Source organism: Momordica charantia (assembly GCF_013281855.1).
Source record: "Momordica charantia cultivar OHB3-1 chromosome 5 unlocalized genomic scaffold, Mcharantia_2.0 BLBB01000005.1, whole genome shotgun sequence".
Classification (NCBI taxonomy): domain Eukaryota; kingdom Viridiplantae; phylum Streptophyta; class Magnoliopsida; order Cucurbitales; family Cucurbitaceae; genus Momordica; species Momordica charantia.
Genome location: NW_028275163.1, coordinates 15160508 through 15166745, shown reverse-complemented (window position 1 = coordinate 15166745; position 6238 = coordinate 15160508). Strand labels below are relative to the sequence as shown.

Here is a 6238-nt window from a genome sequence, read left to right as displayed (position 1 = left end):
TTTGAGATAGCTGCAAGTTAATTAATTTTGTCCCTTTGTTTCCCTAGAGTCTATTATGCCAGCTATGTAAACGTGGAAAAGCCATAAATACACACATAAGCCAACCCATTGCTACTTATTTTAATCATTCATGACAAGTACGAATCACAAACTCATGGATAGCAGTAGAACAATTAATATGAATTAAGGCATCAATTTAATTAATTTAAATTGTTCATAAATAATAAAAACAAGAAACAAAGAATACTTGAAAAAAGATAAAATCTCTATCCAACTTGAGCCTCCCAAGCTTACAATCGAACTTGAATCACCCTTGAGTTGGAAGAATTAAAGCCTAGTCACTCATGGTAGAGGGAGAGAACTTGAATTTTGGAGAAGAGAGCTTTTTGTTGCAACTTTGATCTTCAATCTCCCAATAAGTCTTCTCTATTTATAGAGATTAATTTTATCATCTTTTAAAGAGGAATTATCTCTAATAAGGAATTCCTAACTAATTCGGAAGATCATATTTAAAAGAAAACAAATTAAATAAAAGAGTTCCTAATCAATTTAGGATAATGTTTCCTATTTTGATTATATCTCTTTATTTACAAAATATCCTAAAAATTCATAATTCTCAAATTGAAGCGTCCCGCCATAATAATTGTGTCTGTATTTATCCGTTAAGCTCTCCCCAATTTGGTGAAGTTCACATTATCCTCTAAAATTGCATTTTTAAATTATTATTCTTGAATATCTTCAATCTACCACAAAATGATAAATTGTAATTTAATTCAAATATTTAAACATAATAAATTAATAAAAAGTAAAATAAATATATAAAATATGGGTATCTTTTTCATCTTATCAAATTCCCCCACACCTAGTTCATGCTCGTCCTCAAGCATATCTTAATTCGTCATACCGACTCCCTTCTCTATTCCTTTTTATATTTTTCAATATCAAAAATACCGGTAAAGTTAATCACACATCAATGAGATGAATCATAATGACAATAAAGTGAATAAGCATTGATAAGTTATAATTTATAAAAACTCAAGTATCTAATTACCTTATTAAAATTAAAATGCAAAAGACTTGACACCGTCACGGAGTTTCACTGAATTCGCTCAAGTTTTTTTAGGGTGCTTTACTCTCAAAGACAAAACTTAGCATATTATTATCGTAGGCTTGCAAATGAATCAAATCTCCCCACTTAAAGATAAATTAAATGCAAAAATCAAAGGGACTTTAATATTGGTTGTAACGGGGTTTAGGTAAGAGTGTGGTAAAGGAAAATTTAGGAATTTACAATCAAGACAACATAGTTATTTACTTGCATGATATTGAGACAAATGTACTACTTGTAGCTTGTATTCTCTACTCACATCTTCTTCGGGCACTAAGGACCTTGGAGAAATCGATTGCTTCTTAGAAAATATTTCTCCAAATGTCTTCTCTTTCACTAAGGGAACGAGGTGACTTCTTTTCATGATGTGACCTCTAGTCTGAACAGTAAGAATGTAATATCATGCAATGTTTTTATTTAATTGTTGTCTTGACAAAGGTAGAAATATTGAAGATAATAAATGGAAAAAAAGGCCCAATGTTTAAGTATTGTGTGCATAGCAAGAAAAAAAATGGAAAATTAAGCTAAACGGTGGCTTTCTAAAGAAAAAATGTAAAAAGGTTGGCCTTTTAGAAGTCTGAAATTTGGGTATGCCTAAATTGCTCTTGTCATATTAAAGCATCACTTCAAACATGTGGTCACAAAATGTATTTATAAGCAAGTTCTAGAATAATCATGTTAAGTTTGATCACACTCATCAAGAAAAATAAATAGAGCAAGATGTAATGTGTTGCTCAAAGGCTCAAAAAGCTCACTTGGGTGTGTAAATTGCATGAAGTCCAGTGCATTTTTTAATCAACAAATCTGTAACGCCCCGCGTTCTCTGACTCGTTTATTTTAAGAGATAAATAGTGTCTTTGTATTTTTCCCTAAGTTGATAACTTTAATTCTTGGATTTTCTAACTTTGAAATTCTAATTTTTGGCTAAATTAGAATTAAGTTTAATTTCTTTGGATTAAGATAATTTAAGTTCTCGACTTGTGTAGGAGATTTTTAGTTAAATTCTAAATTCACGAGTTTTAGGATTTTCCTTCCTAAATTCTACTTTTCTTTGAATTATTATTCTTGGGTTTTAGAGTTTAAGTTAACTATTTTATTTCGGGTTGTTGTGGAGTTTATTTTATTTCTAAAGCATAATTATTGGGTTTTTGTTTTGGACCATTGTAGTTTTAGTTGGGCCTCATTAAGATTTGGGAATTGGGCTATAGGTTTTAAAACAAAGGAAAGAATAAAAAAAAAACCCTAAACCACTTCATCTTCTTCTTCCTCACTTGTCCACCCCCCCCCCCCCCCCCCCGTTTGTTCTTCTTCATCTCCCCAACCCATTTCCGTTTTTCGGCAACCCCGACGGCGGCGGCGGCGTAGCAGCTCCACAAACAGCGACACTTGGCGGCGACGAACTGCAGATCCACGGGCGGCGAGGCCTTCAGGCGGCGATCGACGACGCGAACGCGCGGGTTCTGCGCAGATTCGGCGATCCCGAGCGGCGGCGCGAGACTCCCTCCTCCGGCGTTGTGCGACGTCGCGACGGTTCTGCGCACGGGTTGAGCAGCAGCGGCGCGCCTTTAGTTCTGCAGTGGCTGTGCCATTTTTTGACGGTAGCCCATGGCCGTGCGCGCTCCGATGACCACCGACAGCCCCGATCTGTGGCCTTTGCTTCCCCTCGACGACTTTAGACGCTTACCCACACCTGTCCGGAGTTCGATTCGCGGTACCCACCCCTATTTAGACTCAAGCCAGCATTACCCATCGCGTTTGACATCGGAACAGCGAGCATAAGGACATTCGAACTCAGTTTTGGATGCCCGAACCTCCTCGGCGTCGACCCACTCCTTACCCAAGAGGTTTTATGGTGAGATAGTAGGTAACGGATCATCTAAACTCACTTTCGATGCAAACTAAGTGTTTCTAACATAATTCTAATCAAGTTTGGTTTGCTTTTGGATTTAGGAACCCTTCGGTGAACTTGGTAGCGCATTAGAACTTTGTTGTAAGTAGTTTCTTACTGGAGGGATTGGTTGTTGTGTGCTGAGATGATATGGTTGTTTGCTCGTGTGCCCATGTGTGATACTTGCATGTTGCTTGTCGTTGATATCATTTAATAAACATCATTGTTGATAAAACTGTTGATATATCTTGGGAAAATTACGTGGTTGTGTTTGATGTATGCTGGGTATTTATCAATTATATTTTGGTTTAGTGGTTTATTGTGCTTTTCTGGGAACGATGCCTGCTGGAGCTATTGGATCATGTTGGACTATTTTAGATTGATTGGCTTTTACATACGATCATTTTGGTGTATTGCATATTGGACTGTTATGAGATTGTGGATGCATGAGGCATGGCGTAGTAGCAAGTAGGACTCTTGTGAGAATTTTGGGACATAACAAAGTAAGTAGCACGGGAGCGGGTGCGTGCGTTGATGTTTGTTATTTGGTTGCCGATGTGCTAATTATGACGTTTAATATTGGTTCTGATACGTTGTTGTGCAGTGTAACTCTTGTTTATGTTGGTTTGTATGCCTGGGTAGTGTTGAATGTCCGTCGGTGATAATAGTGGGAATTTTTTATTGTTGAGCTGCTGAGATCTGTTGTAGAATGATGTATGTTTATAGGGAATGTTCGTTAAAGTGAATTTATTTTGGGAATGTTTGTTGTCTGAATTTGTATGAAGTGTTTGGCGTGTCTCATGAGTTGTTTATTATATCTGGCAATACTTATTGGATATGGACGTTGGATATTAAGTGTTTGGATGATTTGTGTTGGGCTCCAATCGTTTGCAATTTGTTGACTATGCTTTGTTATGACTAAACTCACTGTGGCGCGGTTGTTAAAAATTGATATGTTGTGAGAGCATGTTTGGTTTATTGTTTTGCTATTAGAATGATGTCTATGTTGTGGAAGCATGCTGAATTGTGTTGATGAGCTGAGAGATGCATTGAAATCATACTAGTGGTGGTGTTGTTGATGCGCGTTGTGGTGGTTGGAGTTATTAGGGAAGTAGTACTGAAATCCTGGTTGGAGGCTAGAAATGATATGTGGAGTTATGAAAGTTACGAAGTGAATGGGTGAGTGTCAGGGCCTCGGGTACAAATGGTCGAGGGCTGATACGTCACTAATTGGGTATCGAGGCCTCGGGTATAAATGGTCGGGGGTCGATGCGAGGAGTCTTTCGAAAGGAGAACTATTGGGGTCTTGGGTACAAATGGTCAAGGGCCAATAGACGGTGAAGTCATCGGGACCTCGGGTATAAATGGTCGAGGGCCGATGCTGCAGGGTCAGGGCTCTGGGTACAAATGGTCAGGGGCCGACTCTGCTCGAAGGAGTTAACTGTGGAAGGCTAGAGTAGCTGTGATAAGCGTAGAGATACTTGAGATGTTAGGGAGACTAGAGGTTAGTACTGGTAGTTAATGTGTTCCTGGTTGTGGTTGTCACCGAATTTTATAGAATGTGTCTGTGTTTGAATGCATAATGTGATGAAAAGCTTGACTGTGAATGTTTCATGATTTGGTTGAGCATGATGTGTGTGTGTTGATCCTTTAATAAACATGACACGTTGTTCCTTGATAAGTATGCTCTTTGTGCGTGACCCTTCAGATAAGGGCTGCTTACTGAGTACTGTGGTTGTACTCATCCCTCTTTTCCCCTCCAGTTTGCAGGTATCGAGCTAGCTCTTGGGATGGTGATGGCGAGGAGGAGGCTTGATCGGAAGGACCATTAGCTTTGCTGCATGCAATTAATTTCTTTTAGTTAGGATAGTGGTGGCAAGTTAATCCTGTAGTTGAGTTGATAGTAGTTGGTTTTGTTTAGTTCTATTGTCTAAAGGATGTTGTAAGGTTGCCGATTCATTATTCTTTTAGAGCATGAATTTTGTTAGCCTCTTGAACTACGAGATTGTAATCTACTTAGGATATTTATGAATACATTTGTTTAAGTTGATCGTACTTGAATTAGCTTTTGCTTCATTGCCATTCGAGATGTTAATATTCATTTAGTGGATGGTTTATAGTTAGTAAGGTTTCCTTGAAGGGTTTGGTTAATGTGAAGTCGGTATTAAATGTTTTATCTGTATAGGATGTGAGTTTCTCTTAAAACATTAGTGTTGTTGTTCTAATTGTTCAAGCTCTCGTGAGTGTTGGAAATCAGAGTAGCGCAGCAGAAGCGTGGTAATTTTATTGCTTAGTGTTGTTGTGAAGAAAAGTCTCTTGTTTATGCGAAAATTTTAGGTAGGCTTAGTAACGGTCCCTGTTTGGAAATGGTGAAATTCCTGGGGCGTTACAGACGTTGTGGTGGTGCGAAGAAAATCTCTCAACCTTGTGCTTCCAACTAAATTTTGACATCATCCAACATGGGTTATTGTTCAGTTATGTATGTCCCCATATTGTTTAGTCTTTGGTACGGCTTGTCATTTTCCTCTCGAACTTGAACATAGGGCTTTTTGGGCTAGTAGGAGACTAAACTTTGATTTTTTTCTGCTGTAGGTGAAGTGAGGATGTTACAAATGAATGGGTTGGATGAGCATAGACAATTTTCTTATGAAAATTCCAAATTGTATAAAGAGTAAACTAAAAAAATGGCATGATAATAACATTATGTCTAAGAATTTGGAACCTGGTAATTTGTGTTGCTATTTAATTCCTGTTTGAGGTTATTATAAGGTAAGTTAAAATCTAGACGGTTGGGGTGTTTCTAGTTGAGTAAGTTTGTCCACATCTGAGCTGTTGACTTGAGCAATAGTAAAGTTAATATGTTTAAGGTAAACAGACATATAGTTATGAGATATTTCAATAAGCATTTTGAAAGAGGTAAAACCTTCGTACTACTGCAACATTGAGTTTAGAAGAATAAGAAATAGTCCCTCAAATACAGTCTACTGGTTTTAGCAGGATTTTTTGTTTTGTGTGTATCTTTTTCTTTCATTTTTGCTTATTTTTTACACCACTAGCTAGGCTTTTTGATGTCGATATCATTTCTAATTTTAATTTTGTCGTTTGATTATTGCAGAGTCGAGAGATTGAGATGGTTAACATTGCACCGAGCGCATTGTAAGAACTGAAAATCGAAATTTTTGTAAATCTTTGGCTTATTTTGTAATTTCATTTTAAGTGGGTCTAGGGTAAAATAGAAACAT

General features: G+C 37.4%; 1 long non-coding RNA gene across 1 annotated transcript; it reads left to right on the top strand.

The window, feature by feature from the left end:
- Nucleotides 1-2487: 2487 nt before the first annotated feature.
- On the top strand, nucleotides 2488-4962 carry LOC148211413 (uncharacterized). Its single transcript, XR_015790971.1, has 3 exons — nucleotides 2488-2960; nucleotides 3059-3098; nucleotides 4760-4962. It is a non-coding gene; the product is annotated as an uncharacterized LOC148211413 (long non-coding RNA).
- The last annotated feature ends 1276 nt before the right edge of the window (nucleotides 4963-6238 follow it).